Raw genomic sequence first — 20,706 nt, 5'->3', positions numbered from 1 at the left:
CGGTTTAACACACAGCGTTTGCCTGTGTGTTGCCCATGGTCTTCAGTGTGTCTTTGGGGGTGATGCCCAGTGGCCCACACACCATGTGCACACATCTCCTTGTGTTCTAGGCCGACCTGTGGTCCAGACTTAGCTTTAGCAACCCCCTCCCTCCCTCTGCTTTTTTGGCTACACTGGTCTTTGTTGCAGTGTGTGGGCTTTTCTCTAGTTGTGGTGTTCGGGCTCTCTAGTTACGGCGCGTGCACTCTCTAGTTGTGATGCACGCGTCCTCTAGTTGTGACATGCAGGCTCTCTAGTTACGGCATGCAGGTTCTCGAGTTGTGATGTGTAGTCTCTCTACTTGTGGTGTGCAGACCTAGTTGCCCCGTGGCATGTGGGATCTTAGTTCCCCAAGCAGCGATCGAATCTGCATCTCCGGCATTTGAAGGCAGATCCTTAACCACTGGACCACCAGGGAAGTCCCTAGGCCCCTTAATGGGAGGCGGCTTTGCATTTAGTGATAGGAGGTATAGGCAGTGATCACACTGAGGGACAGTCCACCCCAGGGAGTTTCTAGCACAGGGTATGGGTAACAGGAAGTCAGAAACCTCATGCCCTGCCTGCTCTCCGTCCTATCCCGCCGCTGCACTGACTTCCCGTGCTGTCTGCCTCCCCTGAGAGGATGAGGGACCCTCCACTTCACCATGTCCCCTGCCTAGCACAAGGCCTGGCTCATGATATGCACCAAATAGATGTTTGTGCCATAACGTGAAAGTGAAAGTCGCTTAGTCGTGTTCAGCTCTTTGCAACTCCCTGGACTATACAGTCCGTGGAATTCTCCAGGCCTAGGGATACTGAATACTGGAGTGGGTAGCCTTTCTCTTCTCTAGGGGATCTTCCCAACCCAGGGATCGAACCCAGGTCTCCCGTATTGCAGGCGGATTCTTTACCAGCTGAGCCACAAGGGGAGCCATGGTAGCCCAAGTCATAGCTATTCAGGATCAGGCATGAGAAGGAGGCCCTGGGCTGGTGGGAATGAACTTGGAGGATGGGGCTAAGGTACCCTTGTGGCCTGGGGCAGGTCACTTCACCCTTCTGGGCCTCAGTTTTCTCATAGGTAAATAGGGGATCATGATTTAACCACCTCAGAAGGCCATGTCAGGGAGCAACTGTGTTCTTCATTCAACTATAAAAGAACACGTAAACTAAGATCCTAGAAGCTGTGCAGTCCAAAGAAAAAAAGAAATCCTTTGACACAACACTGTAAGTCAACTATACTTAAATAAAATTTTATAAAGTTAAAAAAAAAACCTGTAATGGGGTGAGAGTGGTTTGTCACTCCCGCCTTGGCTGGGGGCCACCATAGGAGCAGGGAAGCGCTGGAGGAAACCGAAATGTCTGAAGGCATTGGTTGGCCAGTTGCTGTCAGACCTAAGTTTGGACCACAGGTTGGCACAGAGTTTGCGGAGATATGTGCCCGTGGCGAAGTGTTGAAGACCATAAGCAACACATAGGCAAATTTTATTGTCAAACGGTTAAGCAGGAAATGGGGTTGCTGACTGAATAGGAATCAAGCCTACACAGATAATACAGACACAGTCCTTCTGATACACCTTAGTCTCTCTTTTATTTTTAGAAGAAACTAAAAATGTGTTTGGGTGTGTCTCTTGTTTGCACAGGGGAAGCTGAATTATTATTTGGGCTCTAGTTTTGTCACTCTAAAGCCTAAGTCTTATTCTTTTAATAAGTGAGTTAATCCTGCTCATGTTTATTGATGTAATGGATGTGTTGTGTCTCAACTATGTTGTGATATTTTGGGGGGTTGGCCAGACGAACTTTTCGGCCGACCCAGTATGATGATGTGTGTACTTTATTTGCCGTGCTTCTTTTTCTACAAGATGTGCATTCTTTACTCTGGTTTGTTTAAATATGCTTGGTGTTTAGGAAGGTTCATGGTTTTGTCCCAGTGGTCACCTTTGTAATTATGCCTTCTTCTGCAGCGTCTAATCTGCTCTTACGGCATCCAGTGTATTGTTCTAGAATTTCCACTTATGTCTTTTTTATATAGCCCTTGTCTCTCCTGAACAGATTCAGTCTTTTCCTTCTTGAACATATTAAAAGAGTTATATGAGAATAAATTAACAACCAACCAAATCCTAAGAGTCCTGGCTGGAGACCCTCGACTCACGAGTTGGCCAGGTTGTGAATGAGTGAGGATTCGACAGACAGCAGTGTCCGCAGGAGAGTGCATGTCTTGCCTAAAGAAGGTGAGTGGGGCTTCCCTGCTGGTCCAGTGGTTAGGAATCCACACTGCCACTGTAGGGGACACCGGTTCAATCCCTGGTCAGGGAACTAAGCTCCTGCATGCCACGTGGCACAGCCAAAAACGTAATAATGATAACATAAAGAAGGCAGGTGCTACCCACTCTTGACCATCTTGCTATGCGGGGATTGGGGCTCAGTTTTGCCAGATCTAATGGTTTGCAAAGTTCTGACATTTATGGAAAAACTGATTTTTAAAAGTTTGCTCAGCTCTAAAATACAATCCTGGCCAATCTAAGTCATATTTGTTGGCTGAATTTGGCTCAGGAGCTGGCAGTTTCAAGCTCTTGTTGAGGTGTTTGGGGCAGAGAAATAGCAAGGGTGTTGTTACCTCCATTTTACTGATGGAGAAGTTGAGCTTCAGAGAGCTGTAGTGACTTACCCAAGTCTACATGGCTGGTAGCCACAGGCTTCCCAGGTGGCACAATGGTAAAGAATCTGCCTGCAAATGCAGGAGGTGCAAGAGACGCAGTTTCGGTCCCTGGTTTGGGAAGATCCCCTGGAGGAGGAAATGGCACCCACTCCAGCATTCTTGCCTGGAGAATCCCATGGACAGAGGAGCCTGATGGGCTACAGTCCCATAGGGTCACAAAGAGCTGGACATGACTTAGCATGCACGCACACACACACACACACACACACAGCTGGTAAGCAGTGAAGTTGTCAGAAGTGCCTCTTAATCTTAAACTGGAGAGTCTTCCTGGAACTTCCCTCCATGGCTTCTGTTTCCTGCCTTCCAGAACAGTCCAGGAGCAGAAGCTCCTTCTGGCAGCATGTACCCTATTTAAAGGCAGAGAGCATGTCGTGCTTGCAGTTTCTTCTTCGCGGGCAGAGTTGGTGTAGTGGGAGGCGTGTGTTCTTGGGGTAGAACCCCTGTGGCTCCGAAACTTACAAACAGCCTGACCTTGGCCCTTTTTTAAAAGTTTAATTATTTCTTTTCGGCCGTGCTGGGTCTTTGTTGTAGCGTGCGGGCTCTCCCTAGTTGCAGTGCGCAGGCTTCCCTGCGCAGTGGCTTCTCTTGCTGTGGAGCACAGACTCTAGGCGTGCGGGCTTCCTTAGTTGCGGCCCGCAGACTCTAGACTGCGTGGGTTTCAGTAATTGCTGTGCGTGGGCTTCATTGCCCCGCGGCAGGTGGAATCTGAGTTCCCAGGACAGGGATTGAACCCCCGTCCCCTCCAGTGGCAGGTGGATCCTTAACCACTGGACCGCCAGGCAAATCCCGGGCCTTGGCCCTTTTAACTTACTTACCTCTTTGTGCCTCAGTTTCTTCCGTGGTAAACTGGAGTTAGGCAAGTTTCATAGAAGGTGACTTCCACGATGCTTATTGAGGAACAGCCGGGTAGAGAAGTGGCAAGGCAGGCAAGTATTCCGGGCAACAGCAGGACAGCATCTGCAGAGATCCGAAGGGGAGGCCCCAGAATGTGTGGTGTCTTTGGGAGCTGGAAAGAGGCCTGTGTGGCTGAGAACCGGGCATGCCAAGCACCAGGGCGGGGTGCAAGCTGCCTGGGCCCAGCAGGCAGAGAGCGTGGGGTCAACACTCCCATTATGGCGACGACATATGTCCACAGCACCAACTTGTCACTTGGCCTGAGTCCATGGGAAGCCGGAAGGACAAAAAGCATCTGAACGTGTAAGTGGGGAGAAAGCGGCTTAGCGCACAGTGGGATGCGTCCCGCCTGAATGCGGGCTTCTCTGCCTCTCGCGGGGAGGCAGAGCCTGGGAACAGCCCCGGCCAGAGCCTGCGGGGCCTTTCTGGAACCCACGAAAGGCCGTGTGGCCCAGGGAGTCTGTTCGAGTCAGGGCCCCAGGGCGGGATGTCCTCGTGAGCCTGTCCCCATCAGTGTCAGCTGTCACTCCCCACGGCTTCAAGTGGCAGCTCCTGCCGCTCTCAGGAGAACAGTCAGACGCGCTCCCTAGATACCAAGGAGGCCCTGATGCTGGGTGTTCCTGGGCCGCCCAGAAGCTCAGCCCCACGCCAGCAAAGCGCGAGGCTCCCTTCTGACTGGCTTCTGCTGGAGTTGAAAGGGTTCCGATGAGGCCCGGCCCCTTTTGGCCTGGGTCCAGGGACACAGGCGAGGCAGGAGATGCTGGGGAAGATCCTGGACTCTGGAGATGGTCAGGCTGTCCCAGTCCTGGCTTCGCCACTCACCAGCTGTGTCACCTTGCGTAGGTCATTTCCCGCTCAGCCTTGGCTTCTTAGCTGGAAAATGAATATAATATCACTGACTGCATCATGCTGTTTCAGAAATTAAAAGAAAAGAGCAGGTGTTTTTGAAAAGCAGGTGATGTTTACCCAACCTCTCAGCCTCAGTTTCTCAGCGGTTCAATGATTGATAATAATAGCAGTAATTAAAACAGTGTTCAGTCATGTCTGACTCTTTGCAGCCCCATGGGCTGTAGCCCACCAGGCTCCTCTGTCCTTGAAATTTTCCAGGCAAGAATACTGGAGTGGGTTGCCATTTCCTACTCCAGGGGATCGTCCTGACCCAGGGATTGAACCCACATCTCCTGCATTGGCAGGTGAATTCTTTACCACTGAGCCACCAGGGAAGGCCATCCTTTACCTAGATTCAACAATTGCGAACATTTTGCCATATTTGTATCCCTTTTTGTATGAGAGTACCTGTATGTGTGTATTTTTTTTCTGAATCATTTGTACATAAATTGCTGATACGGGCAAAGAGCTAATGTTGACTGAGAACTGATACATATGGGTCTAAGGCCGACTTTCTTAACCACCATTTTAGATTACTTTGCCTGGCACACAGTAGGACTTGAAAATTGGTAGCAGTTGGGAAGAATAGCTGGTATTACCTTCAGCCGGCCAGGGGATCCCCCTGCATTACCTCATTCAGTCCTCGCCTTGGCCTAGGAGGAAACTATTAGCGGTGTCTTCATTCTCAAAAGAAGGAAGTGGGACTTCCTTTGTGGTCCAGTGGCTGAGGCTCTGCACTCTCAATGCAGGGGGCCCAACTTCAATCCCTGGTCAGGGAACTAGATCCCACATGCCACAGCTGAGAGCTTGCATGCCACAACTGAAGATCCTGCATGGTGCAACAAAGATGCCACAACGAACATCAGAGATCCCACGTGCTGCAACAAGGACCCGGCCCAGCTAGCCCGCTAAATAAATAAGAATCAATAAATAAATAAGACTCAAATATTAAGTAACTTAGAGCAAAATGTAAGGTTGGGATTTACACCTGTGTCTACTTGACAGCAAAGCCTGTTGCACAAAACTTGAGGGACCCACTTACCTCCCCATCAGGTCTACCCTTATTGTAGCCACCAGGGCAGCACATGGCAACTTTGCTTCCAGCAGTAGATGAACATGGGCCTTTCTCTCTGGGAATCAAGAGGGCATTATTATAGAGGCATGTGGACTTGGAAAGATTGGGGACTGGCCCAGGGTCCGCAGTTAATTAGGTGGTTCTGAGGACTCGGGCCTTGGAACTTCTAGAATCCAGCATATTTGTTGCCCCCTTGCCTGGGTACCCTTTTCGCCTTCTTTCTCTGGCTGCTTATTAAGATCAAGCTCGAGTGTCTCCTGTTTGAAGCCTGCTTTGACCTCTCTGACCCCTCCCCCTTCTATGTGTAGAGTTGAACTGTCCTTGGTGACTACTGTATTCTCGGTGGCACCTTGTTATGTACCTCTTTTATATTGCCTTGGTTAGACTGTACTGGGTACTGTGTCAGCATGTCTGGCTTACCCCCAACCATCCTGGGAGATCCTCAGTCATACTGGTTGAATAGAGTACAACTGGAGAGGTAAATAGCTGAGCAGTTGGATAGGAGCTTCAGTGATTGATGGCTAGTTGGATAGAGGATGAGTGCACGGATAATTGCGTGGATTGGATGGTTGGGTCAGTAATGGGCACGTTGATAGATGGATCGAGAGAGAGAGAGAGCAAAGGATCGTTTGATGGCAACTAAGTGGATTGGATGGGTAGAGAGATGGGTGGAGGGGTTGGGATGGTGGACGGATGGATCATGGCAAAATTTTAGATAGTTGGTTGGATAAATGAATGGAAGAATGAACAAACCTGAAAACCCAGAGTGCATTTCTCCCCCTTAGATTCTCTTTGGCATCTAGATTGTGATATTTCCTTATTCTCCACTTTGGGGACTTAAAAAAAGAGCTGGCAAACTGCACACTCCCCAGGTTTGGAGAAACCTTCTGAGCCATTGAGTGTAGATTTGCCAACGTTTCTGCACTGGGGAGTTCCAAAGAAGTTGGCCCCCGAAGTGAATTTCTGTAAAATAAATCCTATTTTCCCATTGACTTGGCTAACACTTTTGGAGCTATGTTCCTGCTGTCAGGGGCTGGTGCTCTCAGAGGCTGGTGACAGGTGGGGAAAGAGTTGGAACTCCCGGGGGCATCAGCTGCCCTGAGCTTCCCCTCGCTCAACCTTGAGAGCAGCCTGATGCTGGCCAGGAGCACAGGAGCTTGGAGCCAGGGGAGCAGATTTGGCATCTGTTCCCAGAAACCTCAGCTGCCAGTGGGATGCCGTGCTGCTAGACTTCTGGGATAGCACGCTCAGTCTCCTCCAGGCTTATCTGTTTCCATTCATCTGTCCCTGTGTCCTTTCTTCTCTCCCACAATCCTAGCTTCTTTCCTTCTCCCCATCCATCCATCCTTTCATTCTGTCTGTTCATTCCACAGTCATTTATGAAAGCCTCCAGTATGCTGGGACATAGAGAGGAATTAATCAGAACTGACATTCTCGGGCACTTCCCTGGTGGTCCAGTGGTTGGGGGCCCACTTTGTGGTGCGGAGAATGCGGGTTTAGTCCTTGGTTGAGGAGCTAAGATCCCGCATGCCCCAATGAAAGATCTCGCACGATGCAGCTAAGACTCGATACAATAAATAAAAATGTTTAAAAAAAAAAGAAGAACTGACATTCTCATGTCAAAGAGTGACATCCCAACAGAGGGAGCAGTGACCTCTCCTTCCTGTTCCTTTGTTTCCATCTCTCCTTCCCTTTGCCTTCTCTTCTCTTTCTCCTCTTTTCTCTTCTATCCTCAACATGATCATCATCATAGCAACTGCTCACCACTGAGTCCCTGTTAAGTACTAGGTACTATACTGGCTGCTTTTCTGACACATTCTCATGTATTCCCCTCAACAACCCTGCATCATAGTTATCATCACTGATTTTGCTGATAAAAAGGCAGGTTCAGAGATGTGCAGTGATGTGATAAATAGGGTGTAAGATGGAATATTATTTACTGCAAAGGGAAAATGTCTTCCAGCCTGGGTCGATGGAAGGCATGTTTAGTTCGGTAGGATTTTTGACACACAGTGAAGGAATGGAGAACATTCTTAGCACAGGGGACAGCTTGAGCAAAGGCCAGGAGGCTGGAGCAGGGCAGGTTTGCAGAAACCACATGCTAAGTGCATGCTAAGTCGTTTCGGTCGTGTCCGAGTCTTTGCAACCCTGTGAACTGCCGCCCGCCAGGCTTCCTCTGTCCTTGGAGATTCTCCAGGCAAGAATACTGGAGTGGGTTGCCATGCCCTCCTCCAGGAGATCTTCCCGCCCCAGGGATCAAACCTGCGTCTCTTCTGTCTCCTGCATTGACTGACAGGTGTTTTTTTTTTACCACTAGCGCCACCTGGGAAGCCCTGTAAAATCCACAGTGAATGAAAATGTATAAAAGAAAGAAAAGGGAGATGAAGCTCTGGGAGAAGGTTTGAGCCAGGGAAGCAGGGCCTTGAGTGACAAGCTGTGGTGTTTGAACTTGATACTGGAGGCAATAGGAAGCCATGGAAGGAAATCAAAAGCAGGGACGGGTTCAGGAGCTGTGGAGGCTGATGTCGGGGGCAGATCCAGAGTGTGGGAGGGGCGGGCAGGGAGGGGCTGTGTGGGTCTGACCTGGAGGATTAAGCCATACCGTGGGTGCAAGCAAATCTTACCCAGCCAGCTCCTCTGGTTGTGCGAGGGGCCAGGACGTAAGGAACACACTGGGAAGGGGGCCAGAATGGTGGGGCCCATGGCAGAGTGAGGGGCTTCCCTAATAGCTCAGTCAGTAAAGAATCCGCCTGCAATGCAGGAGACCCTGATTTGATTCCTGGGTCATGGAGATCTGCTGGAGACGGGATAGGCTACCCACTCCAGTATTCTTGGGCTTCCCTTGTGGCTCGGCTGGTAAAGAATCTGCCTGCAATGCAGGAGACCTGGGTTCAATCCCTGGGTTGGGAAGATCCCCTGGAGCAGGGAAAGGCTACCCACTCCAGTATTCTGGCCTGGAGAATTCCATGGACTGTATAGTCCATAGAGTCTCAAAGAGTCGGGCACGACTGAGCAACTTTCACTTCACTTCATGGCAGAGGGAACATATCTGCCTGGCCCCTGCTCCCCTTCCAGAAGCCCTCCAGCTTCTCCAGAGAGCCGGTCCCAGCCCAGCCACTTCAGCCCTCAGTGCCAGGGAAGGGTTGTGGGCACCTTGAGAGGGCTCAGCAATCCTACAGAGCCTGTACAATCCAGGCAGCACACCAGGAGCCATCCCAGGATGCAAAATACTAGAGCCAGATGTGGGGAAACTGAGGCCCAGAAGGGGACCACCCTTGCCTGAGGTCACAGTAGGCCCATTGCAGGCCTGCAACTAGGTCTGTAGCCGCTAAAATTCTTGCCAAGGAAGAGAAGACCTTTAAAGCCAGTGGCTCCCTTTTCTAGCTATAGAGACTTGGATAAATTATTTAACATCTGCCTCTAGCCCTTCTGAGAATAACATGAGATAAAAATAAATAATGGACATCTAAAAAATGACTTAACCATTCCAACCTTCAGCTTGCTTTTCTGTAAACTGGCAGGAATAATAATGAGAAAAACAAAATATCATTTACTCATTGTCCTCCCTGTAAGAATGTAAGCTTCATGAAGTCAGGAATTTTTTTTTAAATTTTCTGCAAATAATATAAAAAATTTGTTACAGTGTTGTTGTGTTGGCTTCTGCCATAAAATGCAAGTCAGCCATAATTATACATACATCCCCTACCCCCTAGACTCCCTCCTCTCCCCCATCCCATCCCTCCAGATCATCACAGAGCCCCTGACTGGGCTCCCTGTGCTACTTCGACTCTTGTTTGCAAGTCTCCCCCACGCTTCCGGGGAAATAGGGGTGCTTGGTAATGATTAATGAATGAATGAAGGAATGGAGGACTAGCCATCATGTGTGGGCTTCCTATAGTGCACCAGGCTCATAGTCCTTTACATGTCAAATCCTGCTTAATCCTAACAACAGCCCCATGGAGTGGTATGATTATCCCCACTCTACAGATGGGGGTACTGAAGCTTATATGGGGGCTTCCCAAGTGGCACTACACCTGCCACTGTAGGAGACATAAGAGACGGGCGTTCTATCCCTGGGTCAGGAAGATCCCCTGGAGGAGGACGTGGCAACCCACGCCAGGACTCTTGCCTGGAGAATCCCATGGACAGAGGAGTCTGGCAGACTGTAGTCAGTCAGTTCAGTCGCTCAGTTGCGTCTGACGCTTTGTGACCCTATGGTCTGCAGCATGCCAGGCCTCCCTGTCCATCACAAATCCGGGAGCTTACTCAAACTCATGTCCATTGAGTCGGTGATGCCATCCAACCATCTCATCCTCTGTCGTCCCCTTCTCCTGCCTTCGATCTTTCCCAGCATCAGGGTCTTTTCAAATGAGTCAGTTCTTCGCATCAGGTGGCCAAAGGATTGGAGTTTCAGCTCCAGCAACAGTCCTTACAAGGAATATTCAGGACTGATTTCTTTTAGGATGGACTGGTTGGATCTCCTTGCAGTCCAAGGGACTCTCAAGAGTCTTCTCCAACACCACAGTTCAAAAGCATCAATTCTTCAACGCTCAGCTTTCTTTATAGTCCAACTCGCACATCCATACATGACTACTAGAAAAACCATAGCTTTGACTAGATGGACCTTTATCAGCAAAGTAATGTCTCTGCTTTTTAATATGCTGCCTAGGTTGGTCAGAGCTTTTTTTCCAAGGAGCAAGCGTCTTTTACTTTCATGGCTGCAGTCACCATCTGCAGTGATTTTGGAGCCCAAAAATATGAAATCTGTCACTGTTTCCATTGTTTCCCCATCTATTTGCCATGAAGTGATAGAACTAGTTGCCATGATCTTAGTTTTTTGAATGTTGAGCTTTAAGCCAACTTTTTCACTCTCCTCTTTCACTTTCATCAAGAGGCTCTTTAGTTCCTCTTCACTTTCTGCCATAAGGGTGGTGTCATCTGCATATCTGAGGTTATTGATATTTTTCCCGTCAATCTTGATTCCTGCTTGTGCTTCATCCAGCCAGGCATTTTGCATGATGTACTCTGCATATAAGTTAAGTAAGCGGGGTGACAATATACAGCCTTGACGTATGCCTTTCCCAATTTGGAACCAGTCTGTTGTTCCATGTCCAGTTCTAACTGTTGCTTCTTGACCTGCATACAGATTTCTCAGGAGGCAGGTAAGGTGGTCTGTATTCCCATCTCTTCAAGAATTTTCCATAGTTTGTTGTGATCCACACAATCAAAGGCTTTGGTGTAGTCAATAAAGCAGAAGTAGGACTATAAAGGAAAGCTGAGCGCTGAAAAATTGATGCTTTTGAACTGTAGTGTTGGAGAAAACTCTTGAGAGTCCCTTGGACTGCAAGGAGATCCAACCAGTCCATCCTAAAGGAAATCAGTCCTGAATATTCCTTGGAAGGACTGATGCTGAAGCTGAAACTCCCAATCCTTTGGCCAACTGATGCGAAGAACTGACTCATTTGAAAAGACCCTGATGCTGGGAAAGATTGAAGTCAGGAGGAGAAGGGGATGACAGAGGATGAGATGGTTGGATGGCATCACTGACTGAATGGGCATGAGTTTGAGTAAACTCTGGGATTTGGTGATGGATAGGGAGGCCTAGTGTGCTGCAGTCCATAGGGTCACAAAGAGTCAGACATGACTGAGCAACTGAACTGAAATGAACTGAACTGAGATGTTTTTCTGGAACTCTCTTGCTTTTTCGATGATCCAGTGGATGTTGGCAATTTGATCTCTGGTACTTCTGCCTTTTCTAAATCCAGCAGGAACATCTGGAAGTTCTCAGTTTGTGTACTGTTGAAGCCTGGCTTGGAGAATTTTGAGCATTACTTTGCTAGCGTGTGAGATGAGTACAACTGTGTGATAGTTTCAGCATTCTTTGGCATTGCTTTTCTTTGGGATTGGAATGAAAACTGACCTTTTCCAGTCCTGTGACCACTGTTGAGTTTTCCAAATTTGCTGGAATACTGAGTACACCACTTTCACAGCATCATCTTTTAGGATTTGAAAGAGCTCAGCTGTAATTCCATCACCTCCACTAGCTTTGTTCATACTGATGCTTCCTAAGGCCCACTTGACTTCACACTCCAGGATGTCTGGCTCTAGGTGAGTGATCACACCGTCATGGTTATCTGGGTCATTAAGATCTTTTTTGTATAGTTCTGTGTATTCTTGCCACCTCTTCTTAATATCTTCTGCTTCTGTTAGGTCCATACCATTTCTGTCCTTTATTGCATCTGTCTTTGCTTGAAATGTTCCCTTGGTATCTCTAATTTTCTTGAAGAGATCTCTCAGTTCAGTGCAGTTCAGTCACTCAGTCATATCCGACTCTTTGCGACCCCATGAGCTGCAGCACGCCAGACCTCCCTGTCCATCACCAACTCCCAGAGCTTACCCAAACCCATGTCCATTGAGTTGCTGATGCCATCCAACCATCTCATCCTCTGTCGTCCCCTTCTCCTCCTGCCCTCAATCTTTCCCAGCATCAGGGTCTTTTCAAATGAGTCAGTTCTTTGCATCAGGTGGCCAAAGTATTGGAGTTTCAGCTTCAACATCAGACTTTCCAATGAACACCCAGGACTGATCTCCCTTAGGATGGACTGGTTGAATCTCCTTGCAGTCCAAGGGACTCTCAAGAGTCTTCTCCAACACCACAGTTCAAAAGCATCAATTCTTTGGTGCTCAGCTCTCTTTATAGTCCAATTCTCACATCCATACATGACCACTGGAAAAACCATAGCCTTGACTAGACGGACCTTTGTCGGCAAAGTAATGTCTTTGCTTTTTAATATGCTATCTAGGTTGGTCATAACCTTCCTTCCAAGGAGTAAGCGTCTTTTAATTTCATGGCTGCAGTCACCATCTGCAGTGATTTTGGAGCCCAAAAAAATAAAGTCTCACTGTTTCCACTGTTTGCCCATCTATTTGCCATGAAGTGATGGGACCAGATGCCATCTCTAGTCTTTCCCTTTCTATTGTTTTCCTCTGTTTCTTTGCATTGATCACTGAGGAAGGCTCTCTTATCTCTCCTTGCTATTCTTTGGAACTCTGCATTCAAATGGGTATATCTTTCCTTTTCTCCTCTGCCTTTTGCTTCTCTTCTTTTCTCAGCTATTTTAAGGCCTCCTCAGATAACCATTTTGTCTTTTTGCATTTCTTTTTCTTGGGGATGGTCTTGATCCCTGTCTCCTGTACAGTGTCATGAACCTCCATCCATAGTTCATCAGGCACTCTGGTCTATCAGGTCTAATCCCTTGAATCTGTTTGTCACTTTTACTGTATAATCATAAGGGATTTGATTTAGGTCATACGTGAATCGTTTTCCCTACTTTCTTCAACTTCGGTCTGAATTTTCCATTGAGTCCATGATCTGAGCCACAGTCAGCTCCTGGTCTTGTTTTTGCTGACTTTATAGAGCTTCTCCATCTTTGACTGCAAAGAATATAATCAACCTGATTTTGGTATTGACCATCTGGTGATGTCCATATATAGAGTCTTCTCTTGTGTTGTTGGAAGAGGGTGTTTGCTATGACCAGTGTGTTCTCTTGGCAAAACTCTATTAGCCTTTGCCCTGCTTCATTTTGTACTCCAAGGCCAAACTTGCCTGTTACTCCAGGTATCTCTTGACTTCCTACTTTTGCATTCCAGTCCCCTATGATGAAAATGACATCTTTTTTTGTTGTTAGTTCTAGAAGGTCTTGTAGATCATCATAGAACCATTCAACTTTAGTATTAGTGGTTGGGGAATAGACTTGGATTAGTGGGATATTGAATGGTTTGCCTTGGAAACGAACAGAGATCATTCTGTCATTTTTGAGATGATACCCAAGTACTGCATTTCAGATTCTTTTGTTGACTATGAAGGCTACTTTACTTTTTCTAAGGGATTCTTGCCCACAGTAGTAGATATAATGGTCATCTGAATTAAATTCGCCCATTCAAGTCCATTGTAGTTCACTGATTCCTAAAATGTCAACATTCACTCTTGCCATGTCCTGTTTGACCACTTCCAGTTTACCTTGAAAAATGCTGGGCTGGAAGAAGAACAAGCTGGAATCAAGATTGCCGGGAGAAATATCAATAACCTCAGATATGCGAATGACACCACCCTTATGGCAGAAGTGAAAAAGAACTAAAAAGCCTCTTGATGAAAGTGAAAGAGGAGAGTGAAAAAGTTGGCTTGAAGCTCAACATTCAGAAAACTAAGATCATGGCATCTGGTCCCATCACTTCATGGGAAATAGATGGGGAAACAGTGGAAACAGTGTCAGACTTTATTTTTGTGGGCTCCAAAATCACTGCAGATGGTGATTGCAGCCATGAAATTAAAAGACACTTACTCCTTGGAAGGAAAATTATGACCAATCTAGATAGCATATTAAAAAGCAAAGATATTACTTTGCCGACAAATGTCCATCTAGTCAAGGCTATGGTTTTTCCAGTAATCATGTGTAGATGTGAGAGTTGGACTGTGAAGAAAGCTGAACGCCGAAGAATTGATGCTTTTGAACTGTGGTGTTGGAGAAGACTCTTGAGAGTCCCTTGGACTGCGAGGAGATCCAACCAGTCCATCCTAAAGGAGATCAGCCCTGGGTATTCATTGGTAGGACTAATGTTGAAGCTGAAACTCCAATACTTTGGCCACCTCATGTGAAGAGTTGACTCATTGGAAAAGACCCTGATGCTGGGAAGGATTGGGGGCAGGAGGAGAAGGGGATGACAGAGGATGAGATGGCTAGATTGCATCACCAACTTGATGGACACAGGTTTGAGTAAACTCCGGGAGTTGGTGATGGACAGAGAGGCCTGGCGTACTGCGATTCATGGGGTCGCAGAGAGTCAAACACGACTGAGTGACTGAACTGAATTTTCCCTGATTCATGGACCTAACATTCCAGGATCCTATGCAGTCTTGTTCTTTATAGCATCGGACTACAGTCCATTGCAAAGAGTCGGACATGACTGAAGTGACTTAGTGCTCACGCAAGAGGCTTATATGACTTGCCCATGGTCACTGGGTTCCTGGGAGACAGAAGTGAGATTAAAGCTCTGCAGATGGCAGGGCTGCACAGCTGCTGCGAACTGAGTGAACGGCACGGTGTCTCGGGGACCTATTTCAACAGCTGGCGCAAAGCAGAGGTTCGCAGTACAGTGTCCCTTGCCCTGTTCTCCCCAGTCCCCTTCCCTGGACCTCATTTCTCCTGTCTGGGAGCTCCGGGTCTGGACTCTGACCTTCTCAGGGTCATTGCACATGGATCGCCTGCACTAAGGAGGATGCTCCCACAGTGAACAACTCTAGATTGTCCTAGCGATCGTGACCAATCCCCTCATCCCAAAGGGAAAAGACCTGGAGGTTTCTCCATGCTCCCTCCCCCTCCTGGGACTGTAGCACCTCTGTGGTCTCTTGCACTAGCTTCCCAAGGGGCCCCAAAGTGGCGGCCAGACAGATCCGCCTGGATGGCAGCACCCGGAGGCAGCAGGGAGGGGCGTGTCCCCCATTCCCGGGCGGCTGTCCGTCCCAAGGTGCGAGGCTCCAGCTGCACGCGGCGGGCCGGGCTGCTGCTCTGTCTGGAGCACTGCTCGGAGAAACAAACACAGCTGTGTTTATTCCAGAAATTACACATCCTGATAATCTGCTCACTCGGGGTAATGCCTCCCAGTTAGGATCACAGGGGGAGCCGTGCCGAGTTTCCTGAATTTCTGGGCAGATTTTCATTCTCTCTGACAACTGTGCTGTTGAGCAGACCTTGGCCAGTGGGTAGACCTCACCCAGTGGGCACCTGGACACCGTTGGAATGTTCAGTCCTGAGGTTGGTCAGCATTCTTACCTGGGCATGAGATGCTGGGAGGAGAGGAACTTTTGCCTTGGCATCTCCAAACTGGGAGACTTGAGTCTGACACCCCACTATCCCTGGCCACACTGGGACAGAGAGACACATGGACCTCATTTAGGTGAGCATCACCTGCGACTGGATTTTGAATCTACGCAGTTTCTCTAAAACCTGTCCATGACTTCCTATTGCTTTAAGGATAAATCCCACCCCTGCCATAGGCCAGGGGCCCTGCCTAGGCTAGCTACTGCCCATTTTCTTACTCATCTCCATCACCCACCTGGGTCTAGCAGTTCTACCCACTCCAGCCTTTCAATTCCTTATTTTTACTAGACTTCTTCCCAACACAGGGCCTTTGCACTGGCTGATTCCCCTGGACTGATTCCTTTGCTCGTCACCTGGATAACTCATCCATCCTCTGCTCTTTCAGGGAACTTTTCCCTGAGCTCTCAACAGCTCCACAGGCCGATCTTTTACAGCATTTGTCAAAGTCATAATTGTAAAATTAATGTTGTTTCTTTGATCGTCTCTCTCTTTCTTTCCTACCTGATTATACACTCCCTAAGAGCAGGAGCCATGATTCAATTTCTTCATCACTAGATTCCCGGGCCTGCTGTAAAGCCTGGTCCATAGTAGGTGCTCTGTAGCTGTGTACTGATTGGAAGAATGAGGGAAGGACGGAACGAATGAACAGTTCTCGGGATCAGTGAAAGGAGGATACGCTTCTGTTTGTTCTTTGGGGTGACAGTTGGCAGAGTGCTGTGACATCCGTCATCTCCCTTTAATTGAATAGACTGGTACTGAAGTCTGCGGGGGCTTGGCACAGGGCCAGGCAGGCCCCAGGGTGGGGGTGGGCTTGATTCCATTCGCTTGATTCCAGAGCGAATCAAGCATCATGGGTCTTGCCTTCGGGAGCTCTTACACTGGGTCTGCACGGCCGCTTGGGAGGAATGCCCAGTGGGATTGTTCTTCCCACTGGGATGAGGCTCTGATTCTCAGAGAGGGCGAGGAGCTTGGGGCCACTCAGTGAGTAAGGGAGGATGGATATACATTCGTCTGGTGGACATCAAGTTACTGACCCTTCCCCCACTTCTGTCTGGCACTCAGATGAGTGGTACCCCAGGGTCCTTGATGGTCCTGAGGGCTGGCAGCCTGGTACCTTGACATCCAAGCCTCTTAACCAGCCCTGTGATTGTGGACGAGTTCCAGTGGGCCATGCAATCTGTCCTGCCCTGTGGAGCTTTCCTTCCAGCGGGCGCAATATCTAGTGAACAGGTTAGGTGTTGAGGATGTTCAGGAGAAAAAATAAAGTTGGTGGTGGGGGGGGACCATGGTCAGGAGTTGGCTTCTGCCTCAAGCAGCATGGAAGCCATGGAGGGATTTGAGGAGGTGACAGGATCTGACTTGTGTTTGGAAAGCGTGGCTCTGGCTGCAATGAAGGGAAGAGACTGTGGGGCACAGGCCGTGCAGGGGACAGGGCCCGGGCCCCCAGGTGGTGGGGCAGGGACTGAGATGGTGGGAGTGGGAACCGGTCAATAGATGGCCTTGGCTTTGCTGGTTTGAGGGGAGGGGCAGGGGTGAGGAAGCACCATGCCCCCCTTCTCACCCTGACCCTTCACCCCCTCCAACCACCCTAGGAGGTTCTGTTGGTGTTTGTGAGGTGGAAGCATCTGTCTTTTTCTTTCTAACATAGAGTAATAACTTATTGACAACTCCATCTCCTGGCAGGTGTGTTGGCAACTGAGGCTGGATTGTTCTGGAGGTGGGGAGTGGCTGGAGGGACGGGGGAAGGGCCTGGCCTGGGTCCAGGTCCAGTCTCGGTCAGGACCCTCTGGCTGACTTTGCACAAGTCCCTTCCGCTCCTCGGGTGATGGTCCATCCATCTGTAGAATGGGGCGATGAGACCTGACACCTTCTGCCCTGGCGCCGTAACCTCCTGGTTGGATCTACATATATTAAGCTCGTGCTGCGTGCGGAGTTCCTTAGAGCAGTCCAGAGAGGATGATGCCTTTCTGCCATCCTCAAGGAGGTCAGAGTCAAAGTGAGAAGACTGGGTTGAGCAAAAGACATGTACTGAGCCCAGGATGATTAAATAATGCACGACCAGAGGCAGTCAACCAAGAGGCTCTGCAAACACACTCACTGGGTTCAAGTCCTGGGGTCAGCTCTTACTAGAAGTGATTGTCCTGGAGCCCCAGTTCCATATCTGTAAAATGGGTATAATAATAGTCCTCATCTATTAAGGTTGTGATGCTTAGGAAATGATCATCATAGTGTAGAGGACAGGCAGGAAAGGCAGAGGTGGGAATGCCTTTTGTCCAGGCTGTGTCCTCAAGCCACTCCTCACCCAAGGAGAATTTGCCTGATCCTTGGTTCCAGCCACCCTAGGATTCGCCCCTGGGTCTCAGGACCTACAGAGCCAGGCAGCAGTGACCCTCGGGAGACAGTGCCCTCTAAAGGAAAAGACTCGATTCCAGGGCGGGACAGACCATTCCCAGGCGGTGTGACCTCAGGCTGGGGTCAGAGCCTCTCTGAGCTCCAGGGGTGAGGAGTGTCCCCATCTGTGCCTCCCAGGGTTGCTTAGGGATAAATGAAGAAGCCATTTGGAAAGGGCTTGGAGGGTGGGACTCAGCAAGTTCTGGCTCCCTTCTACTCAGATGTGTGGGCCAGTTGCCTCCCAAGAGTGGAAGCCAAGAGCTGCAGGGGCCTGGGAAAGGTGCTGGGGTGTGGAGAGGGTGGTGGGCAGATCCCTGGAGGTGAAGGGCGGAAGGATTTGGAGGAGGGCCTGGGAGTGGCCAGAGGGCAGCTCTAACAGTTCTCTTTAATTTCTGAGAAAACCTTTCCCCCATCTTCATATAATTAAGAGTATTTTTAAAATGCTGTGTTGAAACAAAAATAGTCCAGTTCCATATGACCTCATTTCATTCCACGCCCCCCCAGAACACACACACACACACACACACACACACACACACACACACACACACACACACGACTAGATTTTAAAGCTGCCTCTCCTGCCTCTGCTAAAGAGTTCTTATTTTTGTGTAACAGATAAATAAGGGAGACACCGCCCCCCCAGCTCTAAATGTTCTGATTTGCAGCTGGAGGCCCTTTGGGGGCCTGTGACAGTAGCTGACACTGCAGCTCTTTGCAGTTTACCAGGCGTGTTCACCAGCACTATCTTTGCTGCTCCTCCTGCAGTCCTGTAAGAGAGGGGCTGCCCCCATGATCCACCACTTGAAGGTAGGACTATGGCAACATCATGTTTTTATCAGCATCATCTGGCCCTGGACCTGGCACATTCCACATTGAAACCCAGTTGATGTCAATTGAATGCAGATGAAGGATCAGGCCCATTATACAGAGGAGGAAACTGAGGCTCAGAGTAGTGAAAGGATTTGCCCAAGTGGATTTTTCTTCAGATTTAAACCAGGACTGTCCTTCTTTGCTGTGTGTTCCCCTCCTCCACTGTCTTTCTGATCAGCTCCGTCATTTTGAGACTGGGAGACCAAGCCCCAAAGAGGCCAGAGGACCTGGGCTGGGTCGCACAGGGATGATGTGACCCACAAAAAATGTTGACAAGGGGTTGACCAGACAAAGGAGGTTCCCATCCTAGTAATTCGCCTACTAGCAGCTTCACTCTGTGCTAATAATGTCGCCTTGTTGAATCTGCTAAGGTGAAGCGGGACCGTTATCCCTATTTTCCAGATAAGAGGATCTCTGAGAGGTTCAGTAACTTGCCCAGGGCCACACAGCCAGGAAGTGGCAGGACTGGGATTTGAATCCAGCATCTTCTGAGTCTAAAGCCCATGCTCCAGGCTACTACATCAGGCTGGCTGGCGTTGGTGGGGACAGAGCCAAGAACCCAAGACTGGATAGATTATTGGCCTGCTGGCCTCCAAGACCAGAATTACAAGCACGAGGCCACCCCCATCGGGAGCTCCCAAGTTGGGAAAGACAGAGCCCTGCCCTGGGCCCCTGCCCCCTACTCAGAGGCCAGCCTAGGGTGGGGTAGGGGCTGGAGGGCAGGCAGGAAAGGCAGGTCTCTCTCAGATCCCTCAGTGAAGGGGCCTGCAGGCAGCTGCCCCTGCTGCCTCCTTGGTGGGGTAAGATAGCCCGTCCCTTCCCCACAGCCGTGTACCCTTTCACCTCCACAGTCCCAACTGAGCCTCACACCATCCTCCTGAGACAGGCAGGGCCAGGGTTCCCAGTCTTCAGATGGAGAAACCAAGGCCCAGAGACATGTGCATCCCAAGAGAGGGCTCGAGAAACATCAGCTTTCTTTGGCTGTGGGTCTTAACTTCTTTGACGTCATGAAGAGCCAGGAGAAGCTGACAAAACCGATGAACTCCCCACCTGCCAGAACGTTGGAGACACACGCACGCATGTAATTTTCGTCTACAATTTCAAGGGGCTCACAGATTCAAAGCTTCCGTGGTTTTGCTCTGGGAGGCCGATGATGGTGGGGATGGCTTGCTACCCTGTGGCAGGCACATGATGCTTCATGTACGTTATTTCACTGAATCCTCGTCGCCTGCCTGCGAGGTGGGGAAACAGGCCCAGAGAGGTTAGTGCTCCCCAAGGCTGCAGCACAGCAGAGATCTGAACCAGCTCGGCCCAACCCTGAAGGTTGTGCTTTTCCACCTCCAGCCTTGGGGGGCACAGGGTTGTGGCCTCCTTCAGAGGCTGTTACCCAGAACCTGGGACTTGGAGGAAGTTCAGAGTCCCTAGTGAGTTTCTGCCTCTGGGAAAGGGGTGCTGGGTGACCGCCCCCCAGGGCCTGAGAGCAAAGAGAACCCCTGAGACTAGCTTTTCTAGCCCCCCAGGAGCTCCCGCTTGGTAGCTGTCCTTCCATGTCCTACGGCTTCCACTGAAGGACCTTGTGGGGAGCCCCTCTCTCGGTTGTAGGACTGGAAAAATCTGCCGTTTAAACTGAACTCGTTTGGCTTAAATTATGGGGAGTTTATCTTCCCCGAAACTGCCTCTTCCACCCGGGACAGCCCCATAATTATCGTCGGGCACTCAGAGTTCTTTGGCAATGAGTCAGCCCCGAGGGCTGGGGGTTGTTGAGGTCACTGAACTTGGAGCAGCGCCTCTAGACCTGTTTGCCCTTCGCTAACGGCCTTGTGCGGTGGTAAAGATGGTGGGCTCTGAGCTCTGGTGGACTTGGGTTTGAACCCTGGTTTCGCCGTTCACACGCTCTGTGACCTTAGGCCGCTTTCCCTCTCTGAGCTTCAGTTCGCCGTCAGTGACTTGAGGATAAGACTGTCCGAAGACGC

At 49.5% G+C, this 20,706-nt stretch overlaps 1 protein-coding gene across 1 annotated transcript in view; it reads left to right on the top strand.

The window, feature by feature from the left end:
- The window catches only part of EPHB2 (EPH receptor B2), a 219,125-nt gene that overhangs the window by 10,815 nt on the left and 187,604 nt on the right, over positions 1–20,706 (top strand). The gene's annotated exons all lie outside the window — the stretch shown is intronic.

Source organism: Giraffa tippelskirchi, chromosome 3 (assembly GCF_054371585.1).
Source record: "Giraffa tippelskirchi isolate mGirTip1 chromosome 3, T2T-mGirTip1v1.2.pri, whole genome shotgun sequence".
Lineage (NCBI taxonomy): Eukaryota > Metazoa > Chordata > Mammalia > Artiodactyla > Giraffidae > Giraffa > Giraffa tippelskirchi.
Note: the sequence above shows the minus strand (reverse complement) of the source record. Positions and strands in the feature narration are given on the sequence as shown.